A 16,133-nucleotide genomic window follows, 5' to 3' on the forward strand; every position below is an offset into this window, starting at 1 on the left:
ATTAAACTATTGATTTTTCATAAACTAAGAGCACAAAAGGCCAGTGGAAACAATCGAGTCCCAGAGTAGGATGCCAAAAAAATTAGACAGCACTTTGTCCCTTGTCGGCCACTTCCAGGAAGTAACTTCCTTTTAGAGAAAAGATTAAACTCCTTTATTTCTAGGCAGTAAATGAAAGGAAAGAGGGAAGGAAAGAAGGAAAAGAAGGAGGGAGGAAGGAAGGGTACAGTATAAGAAAGTCACTCTAAACTCGAAGACAGGATGCCAAAGTTCTAGCTTGACTCAGCCACTGAGGAAATAAACACCTTCCTTTCTTCAGAAACCAGGTGATAAAGCTTGATGCTTCCTACATTTGGACATCCTGTGACTCTGGAAGAAAGGCAGGGAGGTGGGAAAGGATGAAAGAAGAGAGACACCTGAGTGAAGGCACAGCTGCCTTATAGGGATGGTTCTGGTTGGATTCACTCCTTTAGCTTCACCTGGATTCCACCAGGTGAATGTTCTGAGCCCAGAGAACATTCCCATCACAACCCTTGCCCCCAGCAAGGAGCAAGTCCTGGTCATGGGGACTGAGCTGTGTTCAGTTGATGGAGGGAGTTCTATTTAACAAAAATATGCCAAAGTATGAATATAGATTTTTGGCCTCATAGGGCTGGGCAAGTGAAGAGCCATGAAGTACAAGCTCATCAGCTTCAGGGTAAATCTTCCTCCACCTGGAGTTATGCCCTTGGGTAGAATAAGCGCTGGGGAGACACCTCAGAGGAAGCTGTGGTCCATAGCTCTTCAAGACCAGCACCTCCTCCTATGTCTCTAGACCAAGATTTCACGGTACCTATTGACCATCAGTCATGTACTCCACAGGCATCAGGTCATAAAAATCTTCACCTGGGGAGGGAGACACCATGGTCTCCACTTGATGGGTTTGCTATTGGAGCCAACACACTCCTTTAAGGACAAAGCTGTTACTTAGAAACTGAAGACAAAATCAATTTTCTGCCATAAGATATTTTGCTCATTGGGGGTCCCCTTAATTGGAATTTGTTGTGTGTCAGACGTTGTGATGAGCTCTACGGATCTTGTGCCATTTACTACCTGTGATAGCCCCATGAGAGGTATTACTAACCACATGGGAAAGATCACAAACACAATTCCGTAGATGTGACATGCCTCCAGCTTATCTCCTTGGAATCAGCACGAAGAAGTCTCCCTAGAGTCAGGCCAGTCCCTGTTCCAAATACTGCTGCTCATCCCAACCCTGACTTGGGGTCCAGGAGCTCAGAGACACTCCGGGATCTGGAACTCCCTGTCAGATGCCATCGCGTGAGTTCATTTGCTTTCTTCCCACATCCTGGAAGGAAGAGGTGTCAGGCTTTTAGGGAGGTGGTATTGTGGAAGGAAACGAAACCACCCGGGCAGTTCAGTCTGTTCACCTTGGGCCCTCTGATCCATGTCAATTGCTGCCTTCTTCATCCCTCAACTGCCACAGTCCAGCCACATATTAAACTATGCAGATAAGGAGACACCCAAACTCTCACTCAGGGTTAAGTGCTGAGCTAAATTCTCACTGCTTCCAGAAAGCATTTCTTTAGCATGACAAAGCTCTACTAGCTCTCTTCCTTCTGATGCTCCCGGAATTTTCTTTCTTTCTTTCTTTCTTTCTTTCTTTCTTTCTTTCTTTCTTAATCATTGATTGATTGATTCATTGATTCAAATTCTGCACGTGATGTCTGAGCCTCCTCTGAGAACGACTTCTCATGGTTACCACTGCAGTACTTTTTTCTAGGTGCCATTGTGGCTGTTTGTTTGGATTATTCCAGATACGGACCAAGAGGTAAGGACTGCCATGCAAGTAGTTTGTTGGTACGGTGAAGTCAATGCCGGTAGGAGAATGGAGAAGTAAGATGGGAGAAAGGAAGGCAACCCATCAAGGATGGGTGCCCAAGAAGTAAACCCCCTGCGGAAATCCAGGAGGCTGGTTTATAATATAGACTTCAGAATTATCCTCTCCAGGGGAAGAGGAGCTGGATGTTTCTATACTGACTTCTGTTAGACGTCATGCAGTAGGGTCATGTCCATCCTGCTGTCTACGTGGGGAAAGGAGTTTCATAGAGAAAAATCACAGGTGGTTGGAAGTCGGGAGCACGGAAGTGGTCAGAGCAAGGGGGAACAGACACCAATGGTATCTACTGTGTGCTTGCCTCTCTAGTCTACCTTGAAGGGTTAGCTGTTTAACCCACAAAACGGGGTTGTTGAAGAAATGAAATGAAAAGAAGAAATGAAATGAAACAGTAAATTTCAGTGCAGTGGGCAGCACATGGCATTATTTATTTCTTTTTTTAACAAACACTGGGTCTGTCCCTGAGAAACACAAGGCACTTACACTTCGTAAGAGTGGGGGAAACTGAGGCCCAGAACTACCCAGTGACTCCTTTGGAGAAATGAGACAAACTAGCAGTGGGACGTGTGTGACTCTCCCAAGAATGGAATCCAAGGCCGCAGATGTCCTTAGATCGACGTGCTCTTCTCCTTGCAAAGGCCTGGCCCTGCCTGAGATCACACAGCTGTGGAAGACTGTTGCCAATGCAGATGGGGACCCTGATGGGCAGTGGCTTCACTAGTGGGTTTTCATTGTCATTCCTTCTCGGAAAGAATGGCTAACGAGTTTGCTTTGTTTATACGGTGAGACAATTATTTTTCTCCTTAGCATCTCAATAAACAATGACTGTATTTACGACAAGATGTTGGGTGCAGGTTGAACTTGCATAAATAACTTCCTGAGAGATTTTGAGAAAGCTCATAAGCCTGCTTGGGTTTTAATCCGTGTGTCTCTTTTACTTCTTAAGCGTGATATTTTTTAAATAAAATTTACATTCAAGCAAATAATTTTTTTTAAGGTGTACAGTTTGATGAGTTTTGACAAACATAGAGTCATATGAACACCACTGCCATCGAGATGCAGATATTCACCCCACCCCAAGGAGGTCCTCTATGACCCTCTGCATTTAATTTCCTCCATCCGACCCCCAGGGCCAGGCCATCAGTGATCCAACGTCTGTTCCCACGACACTGCCTTTTCCAGAATGTCATGGAAATGCAATCATACAGTATGCAGCTGCTTATGTCTGACTTTTATTACTTAGCTTCACACTCTAGAGACTCAGACATGTTGTCACCTGTGCTAGGAGTTTGCTCTGTTTATCACTGAGTAGCATCCCATTGCCTGGATGTATCACAGGTTGTCTATCCGTTGACTAGTCAATGGACGTTTGGGTTGTTTCCAGTTGGAGGTGATTATAAATAAAGCTACTATGCCCATCCCTGTGCGTGCCTTTGTGCAGACATATGTTTTCATCTCTCTTGAATAAATACCAAGAAGTGGGAATCACAGAGCTATTTGGTGTCATGGGCTGAATGGGTCTCCCCGCAACGCCAGTACCTCACAAAGTAACCGTTACTGGAGATGGGGCCTTTAAAGAGGTGATTAATGTAAGATGAGGCAGAGAGAGGCCTCATGAGAAACCAAACTTGCCAACACCTTCATCTTGGACTTCTAGTTTCCAGAACCCTGACAAAATAATTGTCTGTGATTAGAGTCGCCCAATCTGTGGTCGTTTGCCATGGTAGACCTAGGAAACTACTGCATACCCTAAGTGCACGTTTAACTTTACACAAAACTGCCAAGGGGATGGTAGCTGGCTCAGGTGGCAGGGTGTGCGACTCTCGATCTCAGGGCGGTGAGTTCAGGCCCCATGTTGGATGTAGAGATTACCTAAAAAATAAAATCTTAAAAAAAAAAAAAGAAAGAAAGTGCCAAAACGTTTTCCAAAGTGGTTGTGCCATTTTAAATTTCCGATGAATAATGCCAGAGGCTCAGTTTCTCCACCTCCTCCCCCCCCATTGGTGTGAGTTTTCTTCTCCCCATTTTAATAGCTGTTCAGCTCATTGTGGCTTTCATTTGTGTTTTTTTAATGGCTCCTGATACTGAGCTTTTTTTCACGCACTTTTTTTGGTTACTGTGTTCCTTCTTTGCTGAAATGTCTGTTCAAATTTTTTGCTCATTTTTAGATGGTTTGTCTATCTTCTTATTTGTGAAGTTTGAGAGGTCTTTATATACTCTAATACAAGTTTTATTTTTATCAGATATGTCTTTGCAACTATTGTTCCCTGTTTGTGGCTCACCTTTTCATTTCTTTGAGGACATATTTTAAAGAGCAGTAGTTTCCACAAAGCCCAACTTATGATTTGCTTCCTTTTATGGCTCACACTTCTTGTGTCGTAGCTAGGAAATCTTTAGAGTGCCAAGGATTTTCTGCTTTGCTCCTCCATGCCCTAATTTGCACAGAGGCAGTGCCTCATTATTGAAGGCCTGCAGTTGTCTACTGTACCAGAGCTGGGAGCAGATGAGTCTGTGTAATCCAGGGATGAAGGGGTGGGAGGCGCCGTGACTGATGGCCCTACAGACATGCTCTCTTACAGCAGTTATCAGGGAAGACGGTGATACCCCAATAGCCAGTGCCAGTTTCATCTGGTTTCAGGGCCAGGCATGGAGTAGACAGATGCCATGTACTAAACTCCCTCACCCTCCAACAGCAGAATTGTGAATGATTGGAAAAATGAAATGAAATTTGACAGAGCAGGGATAGAGAATGGAGAGAGATGTGTGGGGAGGTATGAGGCAAGGACCAGCCCAGAAAAGCTTTGGACACATTATTACAAAGCCTGGCCTTTCTCCTACAGTCATTAAAAGCCCATCCGGGGGCCTCAAAGACAACATAGTCTGGGTTGTACCTTAGAAAAATCATTCTGGCTTCAGAGCACGGAGTGAATTAAAGGAGAATGAGACTAGAAAGGAGGGGGCCAGCTAGGAGCTGTCAGAGTATTCTTGACAAGAGATGGGTTGATGGCTGAGATGAGGGCGATTATGATGGGAGTGGAAAAAAGTGTAATGATGATTTTAAAGTCTCTTTAATATTTGGAAATTCTTGGAGTGTCTCATAAACTCTATGTCCTTAACAAAACAAGAAAAATGCTAATTGCTACTATTATTGTTAAATCATCCTGGATCCTTCTTTCTTCAATGTATTTTCTGCAATAGCTAATTATACTCCAAAGCCACAGTGCCAGATGGATAATATAATAATGCTGGTATTTACATAGCCCCTGTCTCCCAAAAGGAGGAGCCTGTCTGAATAGTCAACAAACAATCCACTTCTACTCCCCAAGTGATCTCTGAGACGAAGAAGTGGCTCTACCCAATTTGAAGAGTTGCAAATGAGCAGAAATGGCAGGAAGTATGATAAATTTGAATTTTCAACATTTATTGACAACTTACTATGTGCCAAGTAAGTTTTCACATGTTAGTTCGTGTCATTCTCCCAGCAGCCCTGTGACTATAAATATGATTGGCCCAAGCTAGAGGCTAAGAAAACCAAAATGCAGAGATAAAGTGAACTTTGTAAGGCTGTACAGTTAGGAAATGAGAGCAGAGTAGGGATTTGAGCTCCATGCTGTTTTGGGTTCTCTGATATTTTCTTCCTGGCAATTGGAAACACAGTGAGTCCCATCAATATTCCACACTCACATCTCTTTCAGAGACATAAAACTGAAAGAACTTAAGGGTATTAGTAGTCTTAATAGGTCTTGTTGTTAGGATTTTAAAAATATCCCTATTAGAATCATTTTCCTTAGGGAAATATTGATATTTTTTAACTGATACAGAAAATACATGGGTATGAAGAAATGGCACCTGGCCAGAAAGCCACCAGGAACCAATCCATAAAATTTTAAGACAAATAACTTAGAGAAATGAACTGGGATTGAGAATCATATTTCTTAAGGGAACAGCACTATCCCTCGGACTTGGCAAGGGAGAAAGTGATTTCTGTGAGTATCAGTGGTTCTTCACGGGAGAGGAGTTATGGGTCTCTTTCTGAATGCAAAAAGCCATTATAGACTCTCTGTCCCACCAAATGCACAAAATGTAAATTTTGTAAATAATTTCAAGTGTTTTAAGGAGCTCCCTTCATGACCTCTATGTATAAACCCCAGATGAAAACCCCAGATGCCAGAGTATTAAGCAAATATAAATATTAGTATTTAGTGTAAGTTGCTTTCCACTGAAAATTCAACACATGAAGAATTAGATCTGATCTCCAGTCTCAGTTCTGCAGGGCAATTGGGAAAGGGCCAGTCTAGGCGAGACTTCACTGGGGAATATTGCTCGAGGCTCTCATTCTCTTTCTGGAAACAATGGGCTAGCCTAGGCACCCGCTTCTGAGGATGATGACAGGATGTTAAGAGAGCAAGCACAAGTACACAGGACCTCTTTGCTCACGCACAGAACCAGCACACCGACACTCCTGCCACACTCCATGGGCCAAGGCAAGTTACAGGGCCGAACCCAAGGTAAAGGAATGGGGAAAGATCCATCTTAGCTTTCTAGGCCTTCTAACAAATAGCCACAAACCACAACTTAAAAGAACACACATTTATCACCTCATAGTTTCTTTAATTCAAGCGTCTGGACAAGAGGTAGCGGCATTCTCTGCGGGGCTGAAATTAAGATTTTGGCCAAGCCTCAGTTCTTACCTGGAGGCTCAACTGTGAAAGGGTCCACTTCTGAGCCCCCTGAGGTTGTTCGCCAAATCTATTTCCCCATGGATGTAAGTCCAGGAACATCAGTTTCTTGTTCAGTTGCTAGACGCTGCCCAGAGACCCTTCTGCTAAAGGGACCTCTCCAACAGGGCATTTACTGACGTCACGGCAGTTTGCTTCAATGCCGGCAATGGAGAGAGCAAGTCTACTGGCAAGATGGAGTCTACTAAACGTGCTACGATCAGATCACAGTCAGACTGTAATCGCATCTCATCACTTCTGTTATATTCCATCAGTTAAAAATGTGTCACTGCCCATACTTAGCAGGAGGGGCTTACACACAGGTGTGAAGATTAGAAGGTGAGATCTTGGGGATGCCTTCCAGTCTGTGCCATGAGCCCTTTGGAGTGAGATTTGAGGCCACCATCAACTCACCACCATATTGTGGATGACGTAGATGTAGGTGATCTGGATGCAGACTGACAGGAGACAACGGAGGGCCACGTTGGATGGGGCGGCCAGGAAGCCCCCTCTGCAGAGGTGATCTTCGGGCAGAGATGTCAACAAATGAAGGAGCTAGTGGTGCCAAAACAACGTGGAAATTCTAGAGTGTGGGAGCTGTACAAAATATGCAAGAATTCAGAGCAGGGGAATAGGTTTTAAAACGGACTGTTTCCATCTGTTCTCAAATGATGACTGGACACCGGGCCTTTCCTAATCTTCCAATTAAATTGACTGCTTAAATCATTGTGCCAGGAACCTGTCTTCCAGACAAAGGGGACCTGGTGGCTAATGAGGTGAGGAGATCATGAGAAGAAGCACCAGGAGCGTGCACCTGATGGGACATTTCTGTGCCTGTGATGTGCATGGGAGCAGGGGAGAGAACATGTAAAAGATGTAGGGCTTGAGAGAGCCTCCAGGGAGACAGCGAGGGCTAGAGATCATGGCAGGTCATGGCCATGAAGGAAGAGGCTTTGCTTAGCCTGTGGTGCGTAACTTGAGTTGAAGGCCACGGCACCAGGTTAATTGAGCTGGAGATTTTGATGGCTACTAAGCTGAAGAAGCAATTTTATTCATAAAAGAGCAGAGGCTCTCAGACAGACCCAAATGATTCCAGGTAAGCCATATAAACTTTCTGATCGTCCTATTCTTAATCTGTGAAATGGGAGGGTTCAGTTTACGTCTAAGGCAGGTGATAGTGGTATGTGCCACGAGTCTTCTGAGAAACCACAGGAATTAGGATTTTGATGTTTCTATCAAAAGTGTCTTATGTTTAGTGGCATTGCCTTTTAAAGCACTATTAAAGTTAAGAAAAAATGATCGATAACGTGTTGATTTGCAGCCTCTACTAGACTGTTCCAAAAGTCCTTTTCAGCTCTAAGAAAAGCGCTTAGCACAGCACTTGGTACATTGTAAAATTTTCATAAAATGAATGCAATTATTGTTATCAATTATATTATTTTATGATTTTCTTCAAGATGGGTAAATGCAATGTACTTGGAGAGGCAGTACATTAAAATGTCATCAGCCACTAATTTTACAGCCAATTTAGTGAACCCCTATCAAGAATCCAAGGGAGATAGAAGACCCTAACTTGTACATGGCAGGTGCCCCGATAATGCATTTTTAAATTAGTAATTAAGTGCCAGATACATGGAAGGCTAAAACAGTGACTAATGCTTAATGACAACAATTTGTGGTTTGTATGCAGAAATGTGACACCTATCAAGCTCACACTGCTGTTGGTTATTTCATATTGTCCCGACATTAGCCCTTAGGGGTAAGCATGAGAGAGGAGTTTTTTTTCCTCTTTGCAGGTGGAGGAACCGGATGTTAAATACGTCAGGCCTTCCTGGGATCCCAAACTAAGTGGTCAAGTCAAGAATAATGTACACACCAGACCTTCTCACGGAACTCCCCACGTCCCATCCACTGAGTCATATGGGTTTTGTTGGAAAATGCCAATCCCTAGACCCTTGTCTGAAAACTTACTAACCAACAGAATGAAAATGTAAGCCTGGGAGTTAATATTTTTAAAAAATTCCCCAAGTGACTCTGATGGAGGAATTCTGACCTGAAGCTCTAAGCTCTGCCTGTATCTTGTTCCCCGGGCTGCAAGATCTGGCCCGACCAAGGACTGCATATCCATTACCTCAGTGCATGACCACAATGCCTTAGCGTTCCCTGGGAAGCCGGAAATTGATGAAGGGCAGGAGGCTTTGGGGGAGTGGTGCCCAAACTGTAGAGGCACAGAGAATCATCGAGCAAAGAGTAAAGCTCGGCATGATTCTGTGCCTTGGTATGGGACAGAGACCGTATCGGGTGCTGGGAACCAAGGAGGAATAAAGGTAGGGAGATCACCGTACACACAGATACGTGGACCCTGAGACAACACCGATGATGGTAAGTTGGGCACCTCCTAAGTGCCAGCACCCAGTGATTCTGATCTGATTTTGAAGTGCGGAGGGAGAGACACCAAAGCTGGAGAGGTGCCAGGGAGGGAGCGTCGGACTGCATCTCCTTCCAGGTTGGCTTTGTTCACCTGCATGAATCACTGCTCCCTCCGGGAGCCAGTGGCTATTTGCCAATGCGGGAGGCAGGGGCTCATTGGCCTCTTGGAGAGAAGCCTGTGATCAAAGATCGGTGTTGGGGCAATACTTGCTTCCAGGTGGGGAAACTGAGGCAAAGAATTTACAATAGGCCTGGTCTTTCTAATTTTCTAGTCCAGAAAGAAGTGGGTTTCTTGAATCTGTGATTCTTCGCTTCATCATGTAAATCCTCTGACAACATCATCTCTATTCCCTTACCTGGATTTTCATAGATCCCTAAAGTTCAGCAAAAACTTTTCCTCACCCGGAGTAATAACTGTGCAACTCAAATCCTGCTTAGCCTATTAAATTCAGTTAATATCGGGGAGCCCCGGTGGCCCAGCAGTTTAGCGCTGCCTTCGGCTCCAGGAGTGATCCTGGAGTCCCAGGATCGAGTCCCATATCGGACTCCCTGCATGGAGCCTGCTTCTCCCTCTGCCTGTGTCTCGGCCTCTCCCTCTCTCTCTGTCTGTCATGAATAAATACATAAAATCTTTTTTAAAAATTCAGTTAATAGGGATCCCTGGGTGGCGCAGCGGTTTAGCGCCTGCCTCTGGCCCAGGGTGCGATCCTGGAGACCCGGGATCGAATCCCACGTCGGGCTCCCGGTGCATGGAGCCTGCTTCTCCCTCTGCCTGTGTCTCTGCCTCTCTCTCTCTGTGTGACTATCATAAATAAATAAATATTTAAAAAATTCAGTTAATATCCCCTTCTCACCCCCTCTGCTCTGTTTTGCTGACTGGAGGATTAACAAAGTACAGAGTGGACATGTCAAAACCTGCAGGACACCTTTCGGTAGCTTCCCGTGGCCCCTAGAGTCACATCAAGAGTTTGCTACTTTGCCCAGCCCCATCTGGCCCCCTTGCCTCCAGCTCTTCCTCCTTCCAGTGCATACTTAGGACTCTCACCTTCCAATGCAGGCTGTATTCTAAGTATCAGATTCCACGGGTGCAAAAATTCGGGCACCAGGGATCCCTGGGTGGCGCAGCAGTTTGGCGCCTGCCTTTGGCCCAGGGCGCGATCCTGGAGACCCGGGATCAAATCCCACGTCGGGCTCCTGGTGCATGGAGCCTGCTTCTCCCTCTGCCTGTGTCTCTGCCTCTCTTTCTCTTTCTCTTTGTGTCACTATCATAAATAAATTTAAAAAAAAATTCGGGCACCATTGATTGGTCAGTGTGGGAGGAGAATCACAATATGAAGATTGCCATGTGAATTTGACAGATGGGTGACAAACGGTCCCGGCTGCACTGGTTTATCATAGCTCTAGCAAATATATACCAGCAAGATACACTCTGGGGCTGATGAACTCATAAGCACACCTGGCAGGCTGACTTTCTCATTCCTAAGGTTGGCAATCATGTCCGTCATGCCAAATTCAGCAGTCAGTGCCCACAGCTCACTTACGGAAACACTGAGAAGAATTTGGTTGAGCTATTTACTCTCTGCTCCTGTAAGGCTTTCCCTCCTGTCCCTTCTAGGACTGCCCACTCTCCTGGCTTTCCTCCCACCTCCTTTTCTGTTCCTTCGTGATCTTTACAACTGGTTTTTCTTCATTTTACTGACCTCCAAATGTTCCCTTCTTCTACTTGCAGATCTGTTCCCCATGCCACCATCACTGTGTTCCTCACTATAAATGGCACCCTCTTTTCCCAGTGACTGATGACAGAAAGCTTCAATATGTCTTCTCTTTTCACTTTCCACACCTTACTGCAATCCATCAGAAAACCCATGGATTATGCCTTTCAAAATAGAGTCTGAAGAGTCCGTGGCATCATCATGTTCTACTTGGACAAGCACAGTAGTCTCCTAAGAGGTCCCCCTGCCTCTACACTTGCCCCCTTGGGTTCAATTCTTCACATAGCTGCCTGGATGATCTGTTTAAAACCTAATAAAACTCCCATGGTCAAAATCCTCCACCGGCTTTCCTTTAAATTCAGGATAAATTCAAATTCCTTATTATAAACTACAAAGTCTCATTTACTATTACCATGTGCTGCCTTCTTAATCTACAGCATCCCTCTGGAGCTCACTCTGTCCTAGACTCAGTGGCCACATGTCGTGATCATCTGTTGCTGCATAATAACTGTCCTAAAACTTAAAGGCTTCAAGCAACAGTGACTATTTACTATCTCACAATTCTTTTGCACCAGAATTTTGAAAGAAGCTTGGCTGGACCTTCCTGGTTGAAGGTCTTATGAAGTTGCAGTCAAGATGTCTGTTGTGGCTGGTGTCATCTGAAGGTTTGACTGAGGTTGGTACATCCACTTCTAAGGGGGCTAACTCATGTGACTGGCAAGTTGTTGCTGGTTATTGGCAGAAGGCTTAGCTCCTTTCTACATAGGTCTCTGTATAGGGTTGTTGTGTGTCCCTGTGACATAGCAGCGGACTATTCCCAGAGTCGATGAGTCAAGAGGCCAAGGCAGGACCGCCAATGCCTTTTATGGCCTATCACTAGAAGTCACACCATTACCTCTGTCATACTCTATCTCAGAGGCTGGAGGCACACCATCTTGCTGTCCTATGAAGTACAGAGTTTATCCTCACCTTAGGCTTTTTGTACTTGTTGCTTGTTCCATCTGAGTGAAAAGAAATCTTTCCTATAGGGAAAACTTCCCCTAGATTTGTGCAAGTTTCACTTCTCATTTTATTTAACTACTCGTGTTACTTCTTCAAACAAGACTTTCCTGGCCACCTCACATAAATATCCTTCTTATCATTACCCACTGCTTTACTTTATTTTTCCTCTAGCACCTATTACTATGGTCTACAACAGCAGGGATTTTGCCAATTTATCCATCATTAAATATCAAGTGTATAAAACAGTATCTGGCACAAAGTAGATGCTCAGTAAATATTTGTTGAATGAAGAAGTGAAGGAGTGAAACCCCAAAAGCCCTGGGGCATGGAGGGAAGCCACGTTTATTATAGAGAACAGAGAAGTGAACTTGCTCATTCCAAAACTACTATTGAGCCTCATGAACCAGTTGCTGAGTATTCATAAAGGACCTAAACAAAATATCTGGTGCCCAGGATCCTCTGGTTCCCCACCAAGCAAGCTTCAGATGTTAAGACTCTTACAGCTTACAGGGTTTCTTACCATGTTCCATTGTCTGTTCCACCCAATGCATTGTCTTAAAGCAACTGCCCACCTGTAGCTGAATGGTTGGAGCCTGAGATCGGGAGGCGCTCTTCCCCTGGCCACAGCTGACTATATCAGAGTTGGGCTCCAAACTCAGGGAAGCCCTCTATAAAATGGGAACCCATCTGTGATTCAAATGGTGAACTCTGAGAGATCAACTGAGACACAAAATGTAGCTACACATGGAACAGGAGGCACGAAAGCATGGAGCTCTTGAGGCTGAGTTGTGCCAGATTTAAGGCCTGTGGCAAGCCAACAATCCATGCAAGGCTAAAGTTCTGAGGAGCAGAAACTGTGAGTAAGTGGAGGGTCTGGAGGGAAGAGAAGAGAAAGGGGTAGAGGCACCAAGAGATGAAGAATCTGAGAGATGGAGATAAAGAAGAGGTCGTGTGAGGTCTTCGGTCATCCTGAATCTGGGTTCATCCAACACCAGCTGCCTCCACCATGCCGCCTAAGTTTGACCCCAACGAGATCAAAGTCGTGTACCTGAGGTGCACCAGTGGTGAGGTCGGTGCCATGTCTGCCCTGGCCCCGAAGATCGGTCCGCTGGGTCTGTCTCCAAAAAAGGTTGGTGATGACATCGCCAAGGCAACTGGTGATTGGAAGGGTCTAAGGATTACAGTGAAACTGACCATTCAGAGCAGACAGGCCCAGATTGAAGTGGTACCTTCTGCCTTTGCCCTGATTATCAAAGCCCTCAAGGAACATCAAGAGACAGAAAGAAGCAGAAAAACATTGAGCACAGTGGAAATATCACTTTTGATGAGATTGTCAATATTGACCGACAGATGCGACACCGATCTTTAGCCAGAGAACTCTCTGGAACCATTAAAGAAATCCTGGGGACTGCCCAGTCTGTGGGCTGCAATGTTGATGGCCATCACCCTCATGACATCATAGATGACATCAATAGTGGTGCAGTGGAATGTCCAGTGAGTTAACTACAAAGGAAAATATTTCAATAAAGGATCATTTGACAACCAAAAAGAAGAAGAAGAAGAAGAAGAAGAAGAAGAAGAAGAAGAAGAAGAAGAAGTCGTGTGAGAGAGGTAGAGAAGAAAACGAGATGGGGCTGAAAGCAAACAGATGAGACAGAGGAACCAGAACATTGAGACCTGTTCATCCTTGGAGCTGCCCACTCCCCTTGCCTGAAGCCCAGTGGTGCAGTTTGTCCTAAGCATCTGTGCACTGGAAACCTCTCAACAACAATGTCTCCCACCCCCTCTTTCTCAGTTAAATTAAGTTATTCTCTAATTTGAGATGAAAATCACTCTGACTAATGTATATAGTTTCTGAGAAGGTCTCTGTGTACAGATCCCTTGAGTAGGAAATAAAGCTTGTGGCCTCTCCTCAGTAGGAATCTGCTTTCCTACATTCCTGGGACAGTGGGGATTGGCTTTCTCTGAAATTCCCACATTTTTAAGTGCCCTCCCTCTACCGCATAGTGCATGGACTCAACAAGCTCAGAGATAACAGCAGCCCCCTCCCCTGGACAGTGAGCGTCTTCAAGACAACCTGGCTTGTTCCCCTCTGAACTCCTGGTGCCATAGACAGCCTGGCCCATGGGACCTGTTGGGAGGATTCAGGAAGGATTGGCCAGATCTGTTTCATGAAGAACCCACAGCCCCAGCATATTTTCACTTCTTTGCTACTACTGATGATAGCAATAATCATAATCATAATAACAGGACCATTTATTGAGAGCCACGCTATGTACTATGCATTTTGTGTGCTTATTATCTGCTGTAACACCATCAGTTCCTTTCATGGGTCCTCAGCAACGAAGAGATTTGGTGCCAAAAATTATGCTATTACATTATTCTCTTCTTTGCAATGGCAAAAATCTTTCCTTTTCCAAGAATAAGAGACAGAAGCATTCAGGCTCTTTTTTCTTCCAGGACCCGCCAGCCTTTGAAACTTAGGCATTAACAAAAATTAGAATGCCTTGGTTCGGGGAAATGGGATGGAGGACTGGAGGGTGGAAGAGAGGTTGTCTTTAGTAATAGGGCAAAACCTTCTCAATAGAACTTTATCGTGACTTAATTATATTCCAGAAAGTAACAACAGCGACGTTCCAAATGAGGGCAGTGACATAGGGTTATGCAGAGTTTCTCGACCCTTGATAGTTTCAGAATCACCTGGGAATTTTAAAAGACACATTCCCGGATCTGCTGAGCTGGACCTGCACACAGAGTGAATAGGAAGCTACACTCCGAGGTAGACACTCAACAGAAAGGCGTACGGTTTGCTAACCAAAAGACTGATACAAGAATGTTAGTAGCAGCAGCACCGGTAATAGCCAAGAATGGAAAAGGCAGCCATCAAGAGCAGATTGGCCAAATGAACTGCGCCCTAGACATGCAATGGATAGATACCTACAGCAACAAGGTTGGACAAATAGCTTCCATCCTCCACATATCGATGAATCTCAGGAACGTTACATGCAGCTAGACACAGAACTATGTCAACAGAATGACTCCATTTACATAAAGTGCAAAAGGAAGGAAAATTAATGTTTGCTATTTAAAGTTGGGATGATGGTCATGCTTGGGCAGAACGGGGTGGTCGTGACTAGGAAAATACACGAGGGGACTCCCGGGGGCGGGAGGGGTTGGTTTGTTCTGCACACAGTATGTTTACATTGTGAAAATACTCCGTGCTGCATATTCTCTATGAGCTTGTTTTTCTGTATGTCTCCTAGAGTTACTAAAATTTTTACTTGAAGCAATACTTGTCTAGTTCTTACCTTCAAAGATTATGATTCAGGTATAAGAAGTGAGTGGGGTCCAGGCATTGGTTAGTTTGAAAGTTCTCCACCTTGGAAATTACTGAAGCTTTGGTCACTTGCTGTGAAAGTGGCTTTGAGCAAGCTAACCTCTCTCTCTGAGGCTGTTTCCTCGTTGTAAAGAGGGGATATTGGCATAAACCTCATGCATATTGTAAGGTTAAGTGAGATAATACAGACAAAGTGCTTAGCACACTGTATGGCACCAGAGAGAGACAGACAGACAGAGACAAAGAGAGCAGTGAGTGTTAGTTTTTATCATATAATTTTGTCTAAGACTGAGAAGGAAGTATTTATAGGATCTGACCCAGATCTGCTGGATTTTAAAGACCATACTTGCATGTTTGTTTCAACGTTATGTGCTGTCTTGAGGACTCTGAGCCAATCCTTTGCAGGGACTATGACCCCGAGAGCAGAGAAGAGAGGCCCCGTTCTTTAATCACGGGGTGTTGATTAGGTTTGATTGCATGTTCCATGGTTATTATTGATCTGGAGAATGACTGATGGTCACTGGTTGTCACAGCCTCATCTTTGCTATAATTGCATGAAATATTTGTCGGGGTTGAGCACCTCTTACTCAGATGCATTAACAATAATTTCCCCAAATGTGTTCCCTTGAAAGAGATTGAATTATTTCCAAAGGTCCTGTGCATCTCCTTTGCAGCGCAGCAAAAAGTGCATCCATAAATTACTCAATTGACACATATGGGGACCTGAATGGCAGAGCAGTCGGCTGCAAATTCTTCTTCCCAGACACGTCCTGTCTGATGGCGGGACTGGCAGAGGCTCTGGGGGTGCCACCCCGGTCACGCACAAGCATGACTGGTGGTTCCTCTCGGAGGAGGAAGTAGACAGGCTGCTAATCCGTGTCGGGGCTTTGGAGTCTGACAGCAATGACTAAGGCGACCTGAAATTAATTTCCCTGCTGCACCGGCTCTCTGCTGCTTTGCCTCTCTCCATGGGTGGCACAAGCTGTGAAAGCGTCCAGGGGAGGGAAGAGCACCTGTTACCGTCAATGCACGACAGG

The 16,133-nt window shown here is 44.9% G+C and overlaps 1 pseudogene; it reads left to right on the top strand.

Moving 5' to 3' along the window:
- The first annotated feature begins 12,723 nt into the window (after positions 1–12,723).
- LOC112649904 (60S ribosomal protein L12-like) lies at positions 12,724–13,304 on the top strand (annotated as a pseudogene).
- Positions 13,305–16,133: the final 2,829 nt, after the last annotated feature.

Source organism: Canis lupus, chromosome 11 (assembly GCF_003254725.2).
Source record: "Canis lupus dingo isolate Sandy chromosome 11, ASM325472v2, whole genome shotgun sequence".
Classification (NCBI taxonomy): Eukaryota; Metazoa; Chordata; class Mammalia; order Carnivora; family Canidae; genus Canis; species Canis lupus.